Genomic DNA, 22,505 nt, shown 5'->3' on the forward strand with positions numbered 1-22,505 from the left:
TCATTGTTTTACCGTAATCCCAGTGATTTATTTATTCTTTAATGCATTATTCGTAGGTAGTGCTACACGCTAAGAATAAATATTTCCAACATTTTTTCCAAATCACCTGACATTTACAAAACCAGTAAGACAGAAGTCCCTATCCAACCCATGTTAAAATGGCAGTTTTTAGATAATGGTACACATAACATTTAAAAATGTTAACCTACCAACTTTAAATTTTTAAATAAGTTTAATACATTACCCATTAACTATAATAAGAAGTAAAATACATTTTTAACAGAAATACATTTTTGTATTATCATTAAAATTTTATAAAATATTTTGTAAAATTTAACATAAAATATTTCTTTATAAAAATGTTTTTGGTTCTCATCGAAACTGATTCCTATTGTGTTTCCTATAATATGTGGGACACAAACACCGAATTTTATTGAAATTGTATTATACTTGAGGAAGAAAAGTGTACCCTACTAAAGAAACTTGACTTTGGGAAAACGACAAAAGTACCCCCTTCAAGAAGGACCTTGGACATGCTAAAGTAAGAGTTAATAAAAGTCACTGTAAAACTTAAAAACTAATTTTCTTCCATAATATTTGGTATCTACGTGTTCAGGAAAGTATGTTCTACCAAATTAAACAAAAAAAAATATTTTACTGCTGTCTTACCTAAAACTGCAGGTATCTATTGATAGTTTTTTTTCATTAAAAGGTCGAGGCTGTATATGAACCATAAATTCTCTTTGAAGCTGCACTATGAAAAAGTGAGTTAGGGACGTATCAGTGGCCATGGTTACCCGCATAGCACAGCTCTACTGGTATCGTACCTGTGGGTATTTAAAATATTTCTCGGTTAAAAAAGTTCTATGTCATGATGTTATAGCATTCTAAAGTGATTTACATCATCGAAAAATGATCATAATTAATTGTATTGATCTTTGATAATGTGTATTGAACTAAACTATTCGCTCGTTAGAAAATTGTAAATGTTTTAGGTATATGACGTAGAGTGGAATTTCGTTTGCTAAAATTATCCTACATTTCAAAAATTTGTTTTATACTTGCCTCAATTTCGTTCTTCAAGTTTTTCTTTAACATCATTTTATGACTGCTAAAAGTTTGTTTATTTCAACCTATTAGTTTAGTCATGTATTGCCATAGTTCATAAACAAAATTATAACGATTGAATAAAATATAAATATTTTTTTAATCCATATTAAGCGTAGTTTTTCAAATACTCTGCATATATCTTATATTGCGTAAATGGACTTATTACTCGTAGTAGAAACTTATGACAAGACATTTAGAAGACTATCATTACTACAATAACTGATAATGTGAATGGTTTCGATTTATTTGTGAATAATCTAGTTTGATAGATCTAAACAGGGTGTTTTTAAAAGTATTGTACTTAGTTTACTAGTTGTACTTAAAGGATCCAAAGCTTAAATTTATGATATTTGTCCATAAACCACAGGTATATGGCGGGACTCCAGGCTCTATCTCTTAAGTCAGCTTAAAGCTCATTTTGATGATTGAAGTTCAGGTTTTATACAAATGAGTAGCCGTATATTTTTCTAGTATAACCTATTTTGGATTTTCACAACATAAAAGAATAAAAACCCAAACTTGAACGAGCATTGTTAACATTATTATCAACACTGTACGAACAAGTTCCATAGCCAAAGTGACGCTGTTGTTAGAAAATGAAAAAAGGTGGAAAATACACTTAAGGTCTGAATGATAAACTTATCATAATGATATACAAAACATTAGTACACATTTCATAAACATAAATTTTGTATTTTAGTTAACTTAATAAATCAGGTACAAATATTTGTTACTTCTTGTTATCATATATGAATAGCTGTTTTACAAACAAATTGTGTAATAGTACACAAACACAAAAATAAAGTTATATTTCACCATTTAAATTATTTTAAATTGTATTTCAAATTGTTGTTATATATTGTAGTGTGTATATGTTAATGAAAATGTATAATTTGCAACAAAGTAAGTTATTTACGAAATGACGATAAACACAAACAAATGTTAAAAACGATACGATGATATTTTTGTTTATCAAGATGAAATTCCCCGGGAAAAATCAATTTACGACTATTATAGATCTGAAAATGTAAATTAAGGGACCGTGTCTTCAGGAAATTATTTTTTGTTTAAGGAGAAAAGAGCTACTTTAGTCCCACAACGGCTGCCACCGTAGCCTCCTTTTATAGAAGGCCACGGCGTTGGTGTGTGGTGACGTCGAACAGGCAGACCTGTTGCTATAGTAATACCGTCTTTATTGATTTATTAATTAATAGGTTAAATAACTTATTTACGTTTTCAATACAAATCGTTTTTTAAGATGACTATAGTTTCGGGGCAAACAGCCCCGTTGTCAAAACTTTTGTCTTGTTAAATTACTGTTGATAGCATTGGTCATTGTTGAAGTTCACGTGTATACATACACTCACACACAAAACATTTATATTTATACGAAACATTAATTAATATTTCTCTTCTTTCTTCTTTTCCCACCATTTTCTTCTTTCTTTTCTTCGTTCTTTTTTATGTCCCCACCATCACAGGCTTTAGCCCAGGACCGTTTTACACATAACTTCAGGCTAGTCCTAAACAGTCAAGGCATTATCTAATAGATAAAATCAATTGGTGATTGGCGGGGATTGAACACGGGAACTCAGGCTCTGAGGTCCCGAGCTCTACAAGAACAGTTAGCACCCCAACCATGGTGATACAAGTAATAACAATAATGTAAACAAACAAGATGCCACGTTATGAATTTGTGAAGCAGCTGTTTCAGCCATCGTTTCAGCAGGCCGAAGACATCTTTCTGCCGTGGGGCGTTCTCGTACTAGAGGAGGTCATGTTGCAACTCGTGAAATGAAAACAGCAGTTTTTCTGCGGTATGACGGAAAAACATTATTCTACTAACAAAGTGTCTTATTAACACTCCTTTTTGTATACTAGTTGCCCTGCCCGTGCTTCGCCATGGGGAGATAACACATAGATGTATGGTGGTTCTTCACCATCTCGTCCAATGCAAACCACTGGATTATTAGGCACTTGTTCTTGAAAATTAGTTTTATCAATGCACATGACACAAGGCAGAATACTCAACAGATAACACATAAGGCTCCTCCAAACTCTATGGTTCTTGTGTCACTGAATTATATCCACAACATTTGTCTGCAACATAAATTACAGATTTTCAAAATATATAATACTAAACTAATAAATAACAATTGAAAGAGAATTCAAAGTTTTGAACACCATCCCCCATTATAAGAAAAATGTACTGTAACTTTTACTGATGCAATTCAGAAATCTATGGAATAACCAAAAGGTTAAGCAAAGAAAAAGTAAACAAACTAAAACGAAAACAAATCCATTTGCTGGTGTATTTTTAATATTAAATGTGGTCAAATACATCCCTTTAATTGAGATTCCTGCCCTTAAGAGAGGTTTTATCAAGAAACTGATATTTTTCGTGGAAGTTTGACATCAAGAACTTTCTTTAAAGTATGCGGTTAATAGGCTTACGGCTTACAGTTATTCTCGAAAGTTCAAATCCATCCTAGCTTTAATATAGATTATTTTCAAATAATGTTAAAAAGACGTAAAGTCTTCAAGATTAGTACGAGATTTACTGATCATTTATTCAGTTTTGTTAACGTAACAACTGAACATTAAAGTCTAATAAGACAGTCTCCTGGGTCTAAACTTTAGTCACAGCGACGAAGTCTAGGGACAAACAAACTTTACTGATTTAACTTTATAAAATATCCTCTGATTTAAAATGAAATAACGTTTTGCCTTTTAACTAATATTGTTGGATTCATTCACCAATGTTTTGCAATATGCCCAATGTAATAAACTAGAATTTTGGTTTTAAATTTCCATATTAGAATGTGAAAAAACAACCTCTGTAATTATTGTTCAACTTTACAAAGCACGATTAAAATATTCAAGTGCCCCATAAGAGAAACTAATCAACATTTTATCCGGCTCTTACTGCATAATATTACCATAGACAAAATAATTACACAAAATAGAATTGAAATATGTTGTACAAACTTTGAAGTCTATACAAAAAAAAAACGTGATTAATAAATTTCTGTTGCTGATTACTGGGTGAGTAAGTAGTTGTGTTCACTCATTTAAATGGTTATTATTTTAACCAAACGGATCAAATTTCCTGAATGTTAAAATAATATATAAGATGTAATTTTTACCAACCGAATATTTTTTCTTCAAATGTTTAAACGGCATAGGGTTTATACTTTAGTGTATATTTTTTCTTGTACACTATTTGTAATAAACACACATCTTGTACACTATTTGGTTGTGTTGCTAGCCTAGTGGCTAGCGTCTCGGACTTCGGTGCGGGAGGGACGGGTTCAATCCCCGGCACATCCACTAGACATTTATCTCGTAGAACTCTCTCGTAAAATGCCACTGACGTTGAAAAAAAAAATAAATAAATAAAATTAAAAAAAAATTATTACAATATGTGAAAGTACATGTAGTACAGGTTTTACACATTCATGTTATGCTTTAAAACTGCTCCTAGTGAAGCCAGTCTCGTTTCAGTTAACTGAAATTATTAACAGACGTTAAGTTTAATGCGATTTTAAGTCAATAAAATGCAGGCAGCCTCACAAGAAAAGTTGTAGCCCGTTAATTCTTCCGTCTAACGCTCTTGAAAACAGATGATTTTTGGGTATGCAAACCCCCGTTCTTTGGCAGAGTTTGTCTCTCAAGTTTTGGTTTTGACGTAGTGAAGATTTTGTATGTGACATTTAGAAGACTTTTTACCAACTGGTTGTCCATTTTGGTGAGGGATATCGTACATTAAATATTGGGGTTTATCTAAATTATTTGTTTTTGGTTTCTAAAAAGTATAACGTTTCAAGCACCATTTCATATTATATTTTTAAGATCGCAATTAATTTAATACACAATAAACCATTAATGGATTTAACAAGTCATACAAAATAGTAGTCATAGCCTATACAGTAAAATAGAAGAATACTTTTACCACGTAGACTAAACTTAATAAAAAATAGTAACATCTACAGGATACACCAATTCACAGCTTAACTATTATTTGCGTAAAGCCTTAAAAGCGACTATCTTAACCATATGAGGGTATATTTTTGACAATGTCATACATTTCTCATAACTATTAAGATACGAACCTTCATCTACAGATATATCTTTATGTTTATAATAATATTTTTTCCACCCTTATGGATTTATATACACAACTTTTCCAATAATGGTTCCAAGATTACAGTTATCAAAACTCATTTATATAAAATCAAAACTGATAATATCCCTCAATTCATACATATCGTTCAGATACACTACGTTTGCCACCCACCGTGACCTCAAGTTACATTATTGGAACATTTTGCAACGGCTAGATAAATTTTAAGAAATCATTTACTCTTCATTTTAACATTTTAACTAACGAATATGTATTTCATTTCCTTAAAGAGCTTACATTTTAAATCTGTGAAGATGTACTTAGTAGATGTATCTTTTTTAAAAGATATTCTTATCCACCATGAATTACTGACATATCTTTTATTTTGAAGACTTTGATTTATTTATTCTGTAAAGCATATAAATCAATACTTTGAGGACTTTAAGCTCTAACTTATGATAAGTGGTCTATAAACCACAGGTATTGGCGAGTCTCCAAACTTATGCTTATAAAGCAGATTTTGATTGTGTACCGATGGTAGTTAGTTTTTATTTGAAATAACAAAACAAAATCAATATTATTTAATCATTGGCTAGAAAGATTAAGAAAGAGTGACCAGCAGTTTAGAAGTTTTAGTTTTGTAGGGTTGGTAGTGGTTAGTGATAACTAGGTTCAACTTTGTCAGTTTTAAGTTCACTGGAAATATGGTCATCTAAGTTGTGGTTGCTGTAGAAAATTACAGAAATCAACCACTTCTTGGTACTACCACTTCTTGTTCACCTTCTTATGATTGGTCCAGTAGTTTTTGCACCACTTCTAGTTTGCATGGTATCTGCTAGTGCCTGTTCTGACCATTAAACCAGTGTCTCTGTTTAAAGTAAGATCTTTCCACTATTTTATTATTTAGTATAATTTTTGGAAGTAACAACTGGATATTTAATTTCATTTGGAAAGTGTATTTTGAGAAATTTGACATCCGTAAAATAAATGCATCTTTGGCCTACTTTGTCTTTTAATTTATCTCACTTCTGCTACCAGCTTAAATTAGATTCATCCTAAATTAAAGTATACTACCTAATTGGCTACAAGGTAGGGGTATACAAGTGCGCAACTCTGCTAATGAATCATTTAAAATTAGAAGCTGGTAAAAGTGAGAAATACATAGGCCTACATGATTATTGAGGATTATGCCTATGTTAGAAGAACTACAGCAAATAAATAGAGGCTGAAAATTTTCAACATGTCAAAATACAATTTAAATTATCTAAACAAAGAAGAACTTCTGTACGAGATAAGAATAAGAGGGGAAGAAACGAGTGATAGTGATGTAGACTCTTTAAGAAAAACTTTAAGATCTTGTATTAACCAGAATACCGATTTAACAAATTTAAAAGGTTCATACACTTTATCTGGGGAAATAACTATAATTGGGGAAAAGTGTGAACAAATTGATTCTCTAATTGAACAGTGTAGGGAAAATGTGACTAAACTCAAAATAGCTAAAATCAAGGCTAAACTAGTGCATGTACAAAACCGGACTACTAATCTATTACAATGTAAGCTGGATCCAGATAAGAAAGTTAGTTTAGACAAATTAAATCAGCAAATCTTAAATAGTTTTGAGCAATTTAAAACAATGCATACCTTCTCATACCAGGAGATGGGGGATTTTGAAGAGGAGCTGAATAACTCTATAGTTGAGAATGAAATAATTGGGGAAAAATTAAATCAGTCTAAATCGGTAGTTCCACCAACTGAAAACTTCACTTCATCAACACCTCAAAAAGTAGAAATGGATTGTTTTCAACAAAATGTGCCGGGTCAAGTCATAAATAATCAACCAAACTCATGTACAGTTGTAAATAGTAGCCTAAGTCCTAGTAGCCTTTTTACAAAGTTGTCCAACCCATTGGAAATTTATTTAAAAAATTTTCCTGTGTGTAATGGTTTAGAAACAAACACATTGTTGCAGTTTTTGAGAAACCTAGTTACTGTCCGTAATGAAACTTCTTTATCTGAGCAAGATTTGTATGAGATTCTACCAATTTATTCTACAGCACCATTAGTGAATAAAATATTAGAATTCAAAAGGGAATCAAAATCAATTGATTTGTTGCATGCTAATATAATCACTACATTTTTGCCAATCACCTTAAGGGAAAAGCTGAAACAAGATTTAATTTTTCGACCTCAAAAACACCTTGAACCTTTGTCTATATATGTGCATGAAATAAAAATAAACCACCAGGTATTAAAGTGTGATTTAACTGAGAGTCAACTTGTTAGTTTTATTAAGAATGGAATACATCCTGATTTGCGCAACAAACTAATATTTGAGAAGAACCCTGAAACATTTTTAGACTTAGATCATCTTTGTATAAGTTTAAATAATGTAACATACAATGATTACCTCAGAAATCAAGGTTTTCCAGTTAGTAATAGTAGTGTTAGCAAGCCTTATCTATCAACTGATAATAAGCCTAGGATGGATAAACCTAACCCAGGAGTTCAACGACCTAAAAGTCACTACTCAAATCGTAACAATGAGAGGCCTGTTTGTTTCAAATGTCAAAGAGTAGGTCATATTGCTCGTAATTGTTACAGACCAGATCCAAAAAACTGGTTAAGCCAGGAAAAACACGTAGCCTAGACTACAAATCTGTTTTTCCGGACGGCAAGAAAGAATTCGGAAATAATAAACCTGTATATAGTTCTCATAGTCCCAATTTTAAGTCTGAACTGAGAAGAGTTGTTAAGGATTTTAATAAAATAAATTCACCTGGATTAAAGAAAGTAAAAGCTAAAACTGTAACACATTTACCCTGTATTTCTGTGGATTTAGGAAACAAATTAAGTGTGGGAGCTTTGTTAGACACTGGAGCTAGTCAAAACTTTATAAGCTTGGATTTATACAACAGATTATTGGGAAATAAATTAATTATGAGTGAAAATACTTGGCAGGGAACCATAGTTGCTGCAAACAATGAACCTTTGAACATAAATAAGCAATGTGAAACTTTGATTAAGATAAAATCATTTACCTGGAAACAAACATTTTTAGTGGTTGAGTTAAAATATTTTGACATGATTTTAGGATACCCTTTTATGTGTGCAAGCAAGTTAAACCTAAATATGGATCGACAAATGGGTTATTTTACATTTAAACCTGAAGATGAAATTAAGTTAATTCCAAGTACAAACCTGAGTGAATTAAGCTTAAGTAGTATTAAAGTAGGAGATGTTGAAATGTGTGAAGAAGCTGAGAAGTTAATTAAGAATTTTCCTACTGTTTTTACGGATAAGATAGGATCAGCACTTGATTTGGAAATTGAGCTTAAAGTGACGGATGATAAACCTGTTAGTATCCGCCCTTATTTTTTAAGTCCACCCAAAGTAGAGAAGATGAAAGCTATAATTGATGACTGGATAAAACAAGATGTCGCGGAAGTTTCCACTAGTCCATATAGCGCCCCTGCATTTTTGACTCAAGATGACAGACTTGTAATTAACTACTCTGAACTCAATAAGAAGTTAATCAATGTAGATTACCCGCTAGGAGATATGCAGAATATGTATCAGCATCTAAAAGGAGCTAGATATTTTACAGTCATAGATTTAAACAAAGCATTTTTACAATGTCCCATAGCTTTAGAATCCAGAGATTTAACATCTTTTAGTACAATTTTTGGTAAATTCCGTATGAAGAGAATTCCATTTGGATTGAAAATAGGCAGTAGCGTACTATCACATTATTTGGACAAAATATTTAATGACATCAAATTTCAGTATATGATTAACTTTTGTGACGATATAGTTGTGTATAGCCCTGATAAGAGAAACCATATTGAGCACGTTACAGAATTGATTAAGAGATTAGCAAAACACGGACTTACGGTAAATCCACAAAAAGTCAAATTCTTTTGTAAGGAAATAAGTTTTTTAGGACATATTATTAAACAAGATAGCATCACAATAGATCCCGAGCGAACTAACTCATTAATGAAATTTCCTGCTCCAAAAACTGTGAGGCAAGTGCGTCAGTTTATAGGAATGTGTGGTTATTGGTCTAGATATATTCCTAAATATGCTGAAATATGTTTACCTCTGTTTGCGCTGAAAAAGAAAGGTGTAAAATTTAAGTGGAATGAGGAGTGTCAAAATGCATTTGAAACCTTAAAGAGTAAGATAGCAAATCCGCCTATACTACAAATGGCCGATTTTTCTAAAGAATTCGAGTTGCATACCGACGCAAGCGACCTTGCAGCTGCTGGTGTTTTATTGCAAAGAAATGAGGAGGGGAATTTAATGCCTATTGCTTACTATTCGAAGAAATTCACACCTACTGAGATGCGTTATAGCACTTACGAAAAGGAAGCTTATAGTGTAATATTGTGTGTAGAGAAATGGCATCAATTCTTGGAAGTAAGAAGTTTTAAATTAGTTACTGATTGTCAAGGTCTTAGTTTCATGCTCAAATCTCGAAAAAGCCGTGGAAGATTGTCTAGATGGTTTGAAAGGTTGTTTAGTCTTCCATTCACAGTTGAACATGTAAAAGGTTCGGAGAATATAATAGCTGATGCGTTATCACGTATGTTTAGTGGAGAGAAAGAGAGTGAGACGGAAATTCACGAAACTAATCTGTTAAGCAATATCAACAATGAAGTCTATTTTTGTAATGTGTTAAATGAAATACCATTGGATCTTAAGGACATTAAAGTACATCAAGAGAGCGATGAAGAGTGTAAGAAAATCATTGAAAGCATCAAGAATAAGACTAATAATGAAAATTATACCCTGAAAAATGAAGTTTTATTGTTTAAAAAGAAGATTTATTTGCCCAAGAAACTGTTTAGTGTAATATTCGCATTCTATCACAACTCATTAATTGGTGGTCATATGGGAATTTTTAGGACTCAAAGTAAAGTAAATGAAAGTTTTCACCATCCTGAATTAAATGAATTCGTAAAAGGTAAAGTCCGTGAATGTAAGATCTGTCTGATGTCAAAGTCGGAACAACGTAAGTTTGAAGGTCGACTGATATCTGTTCCTGTTACTCAAGCTCTAAACACTGTGTTTATTGACCTAGCTGGACCATTTCCCCGATCAAATAAACTCAATCAGTACATTTTAATTGTGGTCGATGCATTTACCCGTTTTGTATGGTTGTACCCTCTGAAGGATTGCAAGACAAAATTCATCATAGAAAAATTGAAGATAATTTTTGATAGTTTCTCAGTACCCCGAATACTTGTGTCTGATAATGCCAGTTATTTTACATCCAAGGAATTTAAGAAATTCATGTTCAATAACTATGTGGAACACAGAAAGCTAGCTGCGTACAGAGCAAACGGAAATTTGTCGGAACGATATTTGAGGGAGACTAATAATGCTTTACGGAGTTTTTATGGTAATCAACAGGATAAATGGGATTCAGATCTGGGACTGATTGCCACAAGTTTGAATACTGCTGTAAATAGTTCGACTAAATCGACTGCTTTTGGTTTAATGTTTGCCCATCCTTGTAACAATGCACTGACAAACTTATGGAATGTTAATGACATTATTTCGGAGAAGTTAACTCCTGATCAAAGGAGGGAAAATTTGGAGAAAGCCATAAATAACGTCAGAAGAAGCATTGCCAGAAATCAAAGAAGGGAGAGATATAGCTATCCTCGGAGAAACCATCCATTTAAGTTGAATATGGAAGTGTACATCAAGACACATTATTTAAGTAATGCAGCGAATAAATTCAGCAAGAAGTTAGCACCTAGATACGTTGGACCTTACGTAATACGCTATTTTCTGAGTGATTCAACAGTACTAGTACAAAATCCTAGCAAGTTAGAAGACGTGAAGAAAATTCATATAATTGATTTAAAGAAGAGTTAAGTAGTGAAGAGGACCAAAAGTAACCAATGTATTGATGGAAGAGGAAATGTGAAAAATGGAATTAAATGGAAGATTACGGAAGACTGAAGCTAAATTGGTCTTTATGAAATGTCTGTAAAGTAGAAGTTAGATTTGTTTAGTTGAAATATTAATTAGTTAAGGGATTTTAGCAAGCTAAGAGGGAATTTGAAATTTTGTAAATTAGTACTGTGGGAGTTGTTTTGGGTTCTTAAGAATTTTTCAAAGTTTTAAAGTGTTTATAGTAAGAGAGTGTATAAATGTGTATGTATTGGTGAATGTGTGAGTATTTGTGGCAGCAAAAGGTAGTATGAATCTGTGTGAATCTAAAATGGAGTCTGAACGTAGTGTATGAGTGGGATTTTTTTACTAAAGGACGCACAATAACATTTTGATTAAATTTGCACTTGTAAACAGGGAAAATAACACAGAACACAAAACACTTCACACGAAATACACGAGGGAACATAAAAACAGGGAATATAGCACACTGGGATAAATAAATTAAGGGAAAACTAAAGAAAAACACAGCACACGCAAACGACATAACTAAACTAAACTGGAGAAGTGAAAGTTATTTGTCTTGTCTGGAGTTGATGTTGGGAGGGGTCAGTGAACTGTGAGCGGATGTGAAGAGTTCAAAAGAGATTTAAATAGGCTTGTTTAAGATCGCTTAAGTAATTGGGGGTTTTAAAGAAAGGTTTTATTTTAAGGTATAAATTTTGTAAATAAGATTGATAATATTTGAATTGTCATAGGAAAATGAAATGGTTCAAAATGAAAAATTGTGTAAATAGAAGTGTTGTTTTGAGTAGAAGGTTCTGTAAGGTGCTGTAAACGTGTGGAGGCTATTTGAACTAGGAGTTAGTGTTTGTAGAATTTGTTGATAGGTAGCGCTAGTTGAAATGTCAAACGGAGTTAGAGTTTTATTATTTGTTTTAAAAGGTTTGTTTATTTTCTTTTGTAGAGTTGTTGTTTTAAAAGGAAATGTAAATATTAATTTTGAGAAAGAGTGTATAATTTTGTTTATGTAATTTCAAGTTAAGGAGGGGAAATTCTGTACCGATGGTAGTTAGTTTTTATTTGAAATAACAAAACAAAATCAATATTATTTAATCATTGGCTAGAAAGATTAAGAAAGAGTGACCAGCAGTTTAGAAGTTTTAGTTTTGTAGGGTTGGTAGTGGTTAGTGATAACTAGGTTCAACTTTGTCAGTTTTAAGTTCACTGGAAATATGGTCATCTAAGTTGTGGTTGCTGTAGAAAATTACAGAAATCAACCACTTCTTGGTACTACCACTTCTTGTTCACCTTCTTATGATTGGTCCAGTAGTTTTTGCACCACTTCTAGTTTGCATGGTATCTGCTAGTGCCTGTTCTGACCATTAAACCAGTGTCTCTGTTTAAAGTAAGATCTTTCCACTATTTTATTATTTAGTATAATTTTTGGAAGTAACAACTGGATATTTAATTTCATTTGGAAAGTGTATTTTGAGAAATTTGACATCCGTAAAATAAATGCATCTTTGGCCTACTTTGTCTTTTAATTTATCTCACTTCTGCTACCAGCTTAAATTAGATTCATCCTAAATTAAAGTATACTACCTAATTGGCTACAAGGTAGGGGTATAATTGCCAAATAAAAACAAAATTTAAATATTACAATCTGTAGAATATTCAAGTGTAACTTAGGTTTTCATTAACAAAATGAGAATTAAAATCTTCAAATAAAAGAAAATGTTTAGGAGTAAACTTAATCCTAATATTACAGAAAAGTAGTTTTTCTAAACATAGACTTTTACCTCATTTTACAGTAGGCTATTGATAATTTTCGTTACAAAACTAATTTTAGAACTTCCACTACCGATTCAGAGGCTTTAGCAAAATTTACAAAAATACCAGAATATTGAAGTCCGGTAAGACAGTCACTTTGGTAGAAACTTTTGTCGCAGCGAGTCTGAGAACAAACTTTACTGATTTAACTTTAAAATATACTCAGATTTGAAATAAGATAAGTCTTTACCTTTCAACTCCTATTGTTGTCATTCAACAAAAGCTTCAATGTGAGTAACAACGTGTTGATATACTTTCTTTTTCTTGCGTGCCAAAAATGTTCAGATGCATTTTTAATACTATATATACATATATATATATATATATATATATATATATATATATATATATATTAGTGTGTGTATATATATATTAGTATATATATATATATATTAGTGTGTGTATATATATATTAGTATATATATATATTATATATATTATATATATTATATATTATATATATATATTATTATATTATATATATATATAATATATTATATTATATATTATATATTATATATTATATATATTATTGTTGTATATATATATATTAGTGTGTGTGTGGGTAAGGGGTCACAGAGCTACATACTACACCTGCGATCAGATTTTGAATAAATCTGGTGAGGCTACTTGTTCGTAGTATTTCCAGGCATTTCTTTCATTAAGATTTTTTTCGTAAAAATAAAAATAAAAAATAAATTAGGGTTTCACAAAAATGGCACGAACTTTCTTTATAAAAATTTAGCATGCTACGGGATTTTAAAGTCTAAAATATTGTACCCCAATTACACATCACCGTTAAAATGCAATTGCAATATTTGTTATTTTCCCCATAAAATATCATAGTTACTCCCACTGCTTACCCTATCTAAGTGTCATTGACATGGTAGTGGCAGAAAGTATAGGTCAGTTAGTTGATAAACTTTATTGTTTACTATTCAAACTAAAATATTAAGCCAAAGGTTTAAATCAATATAACCCAACACTTAATATACTTAAGACCATAGTTCTAAAGTCTTCCCCGCTTACGCTCATGATAATATATTTCTTTAAATAAAGGGGAAACACTTTTTCACTGTTTTTTTTTATTCAGAAAGAAATAGTCATCTGTTATGGTGATGGATACTGTTTTGTAATAAGAAACGCCACTAACTTAGACGTAGAAAAAAGTTCATATGCCATAAAAAATGTGGCTTTACATTAACATAAACAATTAAACATCACACGAGTTTTTTTGTTAAGAGTTCACGCCACAACAAACAGCGCTAGTAGCTAACATTAAATAATACAAACACTCAACTGGCAAATAGCAAATTAAATGCTCTAGTAACAAACACATAGTCCACTTCACTGTTAACACTTGTGTTGTAATCCTGTGACGTCAATTGAATTACATGCAGCTGACAATACTAAGGGAGAGGGTACTCATCCAGTGATAAAAATCTTAGTAAATTCTAGTATTAACACGGTCAATATTATTGTACAATTTGTTTATTGCACAATATTATTGAACGTGTATAGGTAAAGGCAAAAATCTGTTTGTGCAATAATTGAGGGAAAACAAAAAGTTTTAAAAATTATTGCACAATCTACAAAATATTAAATCGGGAATATGTAGTGTTGTGCAATCTTCTGTCAGTCTGCCAGTTCATCTATTAGTTTTTGTGTTAAATCTATCTTTTAGAAGTTTATACTTTGTAAATTATCAAACGATTCTGTGTTTAGACAGAGAATGTATTTATCTAAAGTTCATTCAGTAGTCTTTCATTAGAAAATGCCCTTCTTTTCTATCCACTCCTTCGTCCATACCTCTTCTTCGGCTTCGTCAGCAATGCGACCACACAGGCTGCAGCATTCAAATCACCAATCATAACTAAAATTAAAAAAATCTTACTGCTCTGAAACTAAACAAATATTGACGACTTTAACTTAACCTTGGTTTAAAAAAATTTATTGAACTGTGCATGGTCGTTCTTAAATAAAATTGCGCAATTTGTAGAACTAAAATTTACTGTGTTCGGTGTCCTACTAACGAAATACATACCAGACTGATTGTATTATTTTACCACTAATTTGTGACTCTTATTCAAAACACTTAAACAGTCACGAATCCACAAAACACCTGACCTACCTACTTCACATATCTAAATAAGAACTGATTGGATAACAATAATCAACGCTCAGTTGCATTTACAAATGTCTCTACCACTTTTCCTCTCTGTACAAACTTTGTTTGTCGTCTTAGTTTTCTTCTTCTTCTCTAGACGATCCTTTCAATCGTTCATGTCTGTGTTGGTATTCAATTCACTTAACACAGTAATGGTGACAGAGTTAAGCAAACAAAAGTCATTACAGTAATAACATTCAGGTCGTTTTCACCTAACGTTAGCTATTTGTTTGAACCTTTTACAGTGGCTGTATAGTTCTACACAGGTTAGGTTAGGTTATATTAGGCTCTGTTAAGTTAGGAGCTATTTGTTTCAACTGTTTACAGTGGCTGTACAGTTCTGCAGAGGTCAATAGTAGTGTGTAATGGGCAAAGATGTACACAAGGTGGTAATTAAGCGATCAAAGTGATTTGCATCTATTTATCTTATACCTCATGTGACGTATTAGACAATTAGCCCACAAGAAAACAAAATATATCTTAAAAAACTTAAGAATCTGTTGGTTATATTTGACAGAAAATTAAACAAAAATTAGTCAATTACGAATTCTGTTTATTTAAACGTGTGGTATAGTTTAGTTAAATCTTGATTAGGATTATAATTTTCTTTCTTGTAAAATGCAATTCTATAAAACAATAGTTTTCCCCTTAATTCATATAATTACTATTAATTTTGTAGCCTACAGACGTGCTAAATTTTAACGTTATCAATGTAGTTTACCTTTGGACTAAGCAATTGATTTATAGTACAATAACTATGTATACATTTTGGGATCACAATCCAATCATCAGATCTTAAAAGAACACAAAACATTATCTTCTCAAATTGTCACTTGGGAATACTTAACACATACATAGAAAGTTTTATTTTTACTAATATGCACTGCATCAAAAATACTATAAACTTTAGTTTATGAAGCCGGTCGGCAACGGCAACTCCGACTCCTTTTGATATTGAACACCCAATTATTAACAATTCAAGTTTTTAGTTGAATCACTCACCAATGTTCACTGAAGCGTTTGCACATTTATTTTTTTCGTGTAAGCAATAACACGAATATATAAATATAATATATATGAATATATTATATATATAAAGCTCTGTTAAGTATAACTTTTTTTATTTCGATAGAATGTTTATAATATATATATTTATATGTATATATGTCCTTGAATGTCAGTTGAAGTACTTACAGCTCAATAAACAGAAGGATTTACCATTACTCTTACGGGTTTTTTTTATGTGGTGCTCTAATTATGGTGTGCTCTAATGTGAATTTATATATACAATTATCCATCTAAAATTATCTCATCTATACATAATTGTATTGAAAATAGAAACTATTAATGACAATGCCTGGACATTTCATTTTGAATTATAAACACTCAATAAGGAATAAAAATTTGCATTTTGAATTGGTATGAATTTTACTTTCAGCATTTTTTTTTCAAAATTCACAAATTGTATATCTTCAAATAAAATAAAACTATCATTATTTACAGGCATAGTAACAAATAGTTATTGTTATAACTCTCATATAATATTATTCATACAAGGTTGTGTGTGTTTAATGAAGTTGAGTAAATTCCTGAATTCTCAGTCAAGCTATGAATGAGTATTTGACAGTTTATCAATTCAATTTACGCCAGATATGACGTAAGTTGACCGAGGAATCTGTATTCGTCACACGTCTATCAAGCGAATGTGCTCAATGTTGAGATGAAATGAACAATATTGGTGTACAATTAGTATTGTAACCTTAAAAAAAGATTTATCGTTGTCAAAAGACGAGTACGAAAAGCATAATATAGTTAAACGCACTGAACAGAAATACTTAAGCAATGATTGCTATGAATCAAATTAAATCAATAAGTCTAATAAATACCTCGCCCCAGGAAATCTTCAGACTAAGTTATTATTCAATATAAATTCACCTGATTTATTAAGAATTTCCACTAAATTATTTTTTGATCATGTATGATTTATTCCATAACTATTAGGAGAGACACAAACAATAAATATCACTCTTCAATATATTAAATAATGTGTTTCTTAAGCTCTTTAAACGAAGCATGAAGTTCAATTGCAAATGTCTAGGTTTACGTTTAGGACTTAGTATGTTGTCCCTTGTAGACATAGACATTGTTTCACTAACCAATTAAATTTGAAAAATTTTTTATATTAATTAATAGTAAAAAGCTAAGTATAAAAACTAAAAAAAAACCTAAAATCTTTTCTAAAAAAAGCTAATTACAGCGTCCATAAGTTCCTGGCTGACGGCTAAAAAACTATCAAACTTGTTTGATCATAGGTATTCTTACTGTAAGTTAAAAAAATAAGACAGTTATTTCTTATTGAAATCAAGAAACTGTATGTTTTGTTATATGATATGACCAATGCATGTATATGTTATTTTGGTTAAATAAATGAGCTATTGACTTAACTAAACGCATCAGCAACCAACTAGTGTTTATTTAAATTTCAATAACCATTTGAAATTCGAATATTATCTGAGATACCGGTTGTAGTATTTTTTTATTCATTTTGCAGAATAAGAAGTGAAAATCCTTAATAAAGATATTTTTTGGTGCATGTTACACTAATACAGAAGATGAATGAATTATGTACTTTTAATACATTATTTTATATTAGACTAGTTGCAGCATGTGCTACACAATACACAATATCATATTTCAATTCTATATCATTTTTTTAAAATTACAAAGTAAAACATTAACATTTTTACAACAACTAATCATCGAGTTCTAACAAAATGAACTATAATAAAACAATTAAGGTGAAAATAAAATTGCAAATCAACACATAGCCCCTAGAGTTGTCATTGGAACAACAAATTTCTAACTAATTCACCCCAAACTTCCGTTGTTATAGTAACCAGTGTGTGTGAAGTTTGTAAAGTTTTGTGATCGCCTTCACTCAACATTACAAATTGTATGAAGCCAAAACATGTAGCCTTTGTAACGATTTTAATCGTTGTACAATATACTAGCTCATCATGTACAAAATTATACAATCACAAAATGATTTTTCCAATGAATTTATTTTAAATGGAACACGGCTAATACTTTCATCCTGTAATAAAATCAAATACGATACATTTTACCTTGATAATCCAAATTAGAACGTCAAAACAATATACCACTCGAAAAATTAATAGTACTGTATAATTGACATATTGGGAAAAATCTTAGTTTTTTTTTATCTAAAACACATTTGTTGCTCTGTAAAATATAGAAATATGTATTTTAACAGTTAACTTTGTAACATTTCAATGATCTGTGGGTTACTTAATCGACGACTCAAGATTTATTACCATGGAGCCTGCCTGAGCCGCATCAAAGAGACAGTTGCATATTCCATTGGAACGTAACTGGTACATTTTAGGTCATAGGATTGCCTGTTGATTATGTAAATACATTGTATGTGCCAAAAGTGTAGACAATTGCTTGCCTCTTTATAAGGACACAAAAATAGAGGTTTGGTTCAAGTTTAATTCAACATTGTATCCGTTGACAGTTTAACACATTTTCCTCTCTGTTCATCTGAAATTTCAGAAAATTAGTTACAGTTATTTTCCTGTGTGATGAACTCATGTTATCTTTGACATGTTAAAATGTTATCTTTAACATGAGTTCATCACACAGGAAAACAACTGTCTTTTAAAACCTCACTAATTTTCTGAAATTTCAGATCAGGTCTAAAAGTTTTTGCAGCGAACGTATTTCAAATAAAATGAACAACAAATCGAGCAACGTCAAGCGTAAGAATATAACAAGTGAACACTTCACGTTGACTTGGTTCTTGGATCCAAAACCACCAAAATGTCGAGTCTTTCTAAGAGTTTCAGTAAAAATATTATAAATACTGAATTGCAGCTGTTGGCAACGACAAGCTTTGTTAGAAAGTTTGTTTATATGTTCGAGGAAAGTTGAGTAGATTTTAAACATTTCTGTAGATTTGATTAGGTATACTTTGTGATAGCTTATAATGATGATTTCTCTGGACTACTTGTCATTGCTATTTACCTTGCAACCTACGATGCTAGTTAAAAATCTATATCATACGCGTAGTTACAACTAGTACATGATACTTTTTCATGAGGAGTATCCAGACTATTTCCAAGTACTATTTATCTTACAAAATAGGTTTACTCTTTTCAGTTGTAATAATAGAGCTTACTCAGTATCAAATTAGAGTTTAGAATATATATTAACGCAGTATACTATTTTGATTTGAAACTAAACAAAATACAAAGCCTTAAAATATACAAGAACATAATTTAGTGTATTCATCGTAATTAATTTTTGATCAAATACATACATGAAAGTACAAATATACGTCAAATAACACTCGTAATATATATTTACACTAATGTTTAAAAATAAATAATATAAATACATATAAAAGATGCGGTGATCAATTTAGATTCAGACCCAATAGGCGAATGACAAGAAACTCAATATGGCGTCCCTTATATGTGTAAATATATGTATTGCAAGTGTTATTATTGACGTATTTCTTTACTTTCAGGTAAGTTGAATACATTTACGATGCTGATCAAGAAGTCAAATAAAAAACTACAAAACACTAAAATTATTATAATTTGAATTATTATAATTCGAATATTATAATTTGTAGTTTGTTTTATTTTCAAACCCCACAATGATTATGCACAATATTATTTAGTTACAACGCTTCATTACAAATAGTACTAAGGTAAACATTTATTATTGCAGTATAGGCTATTAGCTACAGACACAGGCTGCCACCAAGCAGACGTGATGTTGGCAAAACTGAATCACAGAGTCTCTACTGTAGCACATGGAGCATTAACGGTGAGACGGGTACACTGGTTAATTAAACTATATATAGAAAAATGTAATACAAATTTCAATAAAAAAAACGTATTCTAAAAACATTGTCTATTTTAAAGATGATAAATTTGATTTACCTTATAAATAAATATAGGCCTTTCAAATAATATATATTTTTAAACTTATTTTGTTCTTTTCCTGTTACACAACAAACACTAACTAATAAATCCTCCGAGTACAAGTCTTACAGTGTTTCTTTTATGGTCACCATGAGTTGACTAATCGTTTACGTTTTTCACAATTTGATTAATGTATTTATCTTAACGTATTTATCTTAATGTATTTATCTATTTGCCCTAGGGAGCAAAAAACGACTTTTACTCCCTAAAGATTAAAAATACTACTTAAGACCCGCAACGCATTAATTAAAAATGGCTGTTTTTCCTGCAGTATGATGAAAAGTAATCAATCAATTAAAGTGGATTTATCATAGTAAATCAAACAAAGTTAGGATTGGGTACCACAGAGTTGTCGTTTTGTAACAACAAATCCTAACTAGTTTGCACCAAACTTCCTTTGTTATTTCAACACCTCTCTGTCCTGCGAAGTTTGGAAAGTTTTAAGTGGACACTTTATACCTATGTTACAAAATTACAAAATCTGTCAAAATAAACAAAACCGGAATACATATTTTCATAGTAAGTATTTATTATTTATTATTTTTTTAGAATCTGTAGAGACACTATAACTTTTTCAAAACCAATTTCAAACGGAAGTTTCAAGTTCTAAAATATAATTCATGAGTAGCCAAGTGCTTTAATTTCTTACCTTTAAATTTTAAATTTAAATTTAAAATATTAAAATTTTAATCTTAAATTATAAGCGGGGTCTTCACCGGACCCAGGTAATTTTGTCATTGGGGTCGATTAATCGATTAATGATGTTTTTTTTTATTAAAGGAACTAAGAACAGAGTTTGTACCGCTTGAAATACAAAAAAACATTTTGCTAATTAGAATGTAGATAAAACCTGAAAAAATAAATACCAACCTATTATATTTTCCAGATAAAACAAATTCTCATTCGGACCGTGTTATAAAATAATCTACATAATGGAAACACACACACTAGCAATTTACAGACAATTAGACATATCTGCCCACAATTGTCTGTCAAAAATACAGTTGTAACCATTTTCCAACGTTTTACTTGGTTCGATGGACAACAGTTTGAAAATGCATTAAACCCTTTCAACCTAAAGAGACGAATCCATTCTATCATTCAATGTTTAATGCCATGAAGCTTAGCAGGACCACATCAAAGAAACAGTTGAATATTCTATTGGAACTCATCTGGTAGGCGATGGGTCACACAAGTACGTGTTCTAACCAACGAGCTCATGCTTTCGGTCGCCATCTTTGTTGGGTCACGGCGCTCTGGTGGCACTCCGCTGTACTACGCTTGTGTGTCCTCTCTATATATTATGGGCTCGTTGATTCTAACACTCAGGGTCTGTAGACATGTGCTGCAATTGTCTAGGCTTTCCCGTCGGATGTTATAAAGACACGGTCAAATTAGAATTTTCTTTCAAATTAATGGGTATCTGGTTACAGTTAAGGCCAGGCGTACACAGGCGATTTCGAGTCCAGCAACAGTTGCCCAATTAATACTGTTGCGCAACTCAATGAAAAACTGCACTCTAAATTTGTTCTTGTGCCCATACGTAACATGGTGAGGGAAGGTAGCTTGCTATGTATTATAAAATTGACAACACCTATTGTATTTTGTAATTACTTAAGGGTCAATACAATTTCTAATTGTCTTGGAAACCCATATATACTTTCGTAGAAGTTATTACAACAAAGTAGGATACAATCATTGATCTAAAAAAAACTAAGACTAAGAATTTTTGGCATTTTAAAACATTGAAATAATTATATAAAAAAAACTAATTACCAATAATTCGTCCACGGCCTTACGGGATTATGGGATTAAAAGATACCTGTATACATTGGGATTAAGCACATCCCTGTTATTAAAAACGTTTACGATTAAATTGACATAATTTTAATGTGAAATAACTCAAGAACTCTTAGTCCAAACATTTCAATGGTCCTTGGATGAGCAGAATATTTCAAGAGTTTCTTGAGTGGCAATATCCTTCGCTACGATTTTACTTTCGTTTCATCTCGGAATTTCCATCCATATGTTCTTCAGCTATTTATTTACGTGAACCATTACTCACTTCAACGGTTATATTTAGCTGCTGACAACCGACCTTTATTGTCAACAATCAAAATATTTATATATACATGTCAAATACTGTATATTTGTTAGTTTGACAAACTTATATTAAGACATATAAAACTGCTTTAAACGTATTGTCGCCTTGTCCGACTGTCCGTTCTCTAATTATTTGCTACTATAACCAACAGACAACACCATTAATCTGTAAACTTATGCTTTACCTCTTTAATATGACAAAGGGTGCACCCAATACAATTGACAGATAACCCATCACAAGACAAGA

The 22,505-nt window shown here is 31.1% G+C and overlaps 1 protein-coding gene across 1 annotated transcript in view; it reads left to right on the forward strand.

Annotated features, from left to right (window-relative positions):
* Positions 1 to 22,505, forward strand: part of LOC128988804 (potassium voltage-gated channel protein Shaw-like) — a 126,801-nt gene that overhangs the window by 69,603 nt on the left and 34,693 nt on the right. The window lies entirely within an intron of this gene.

The sequence above is a fragment of the Macrosteles quadrilineatus genome, unplaced genomic scaffold, assembly GCF_028750875.1.
Source record: "Macrosteles quadrilineatus isolate MER2022 unplaced genomic scaffold, UCM_ALF_1.0 Scaffold_3__2_contigs__length_128488019, whole genome shotgun sequence".
Taxonomy (NCBI): domain Eukaryota; kingdom Metazoa; phylum Arthropoda; class Insecta; order Hemiptera; family Cicadellidae; genus Macrosteles; species Macrosteles quadrilineatus.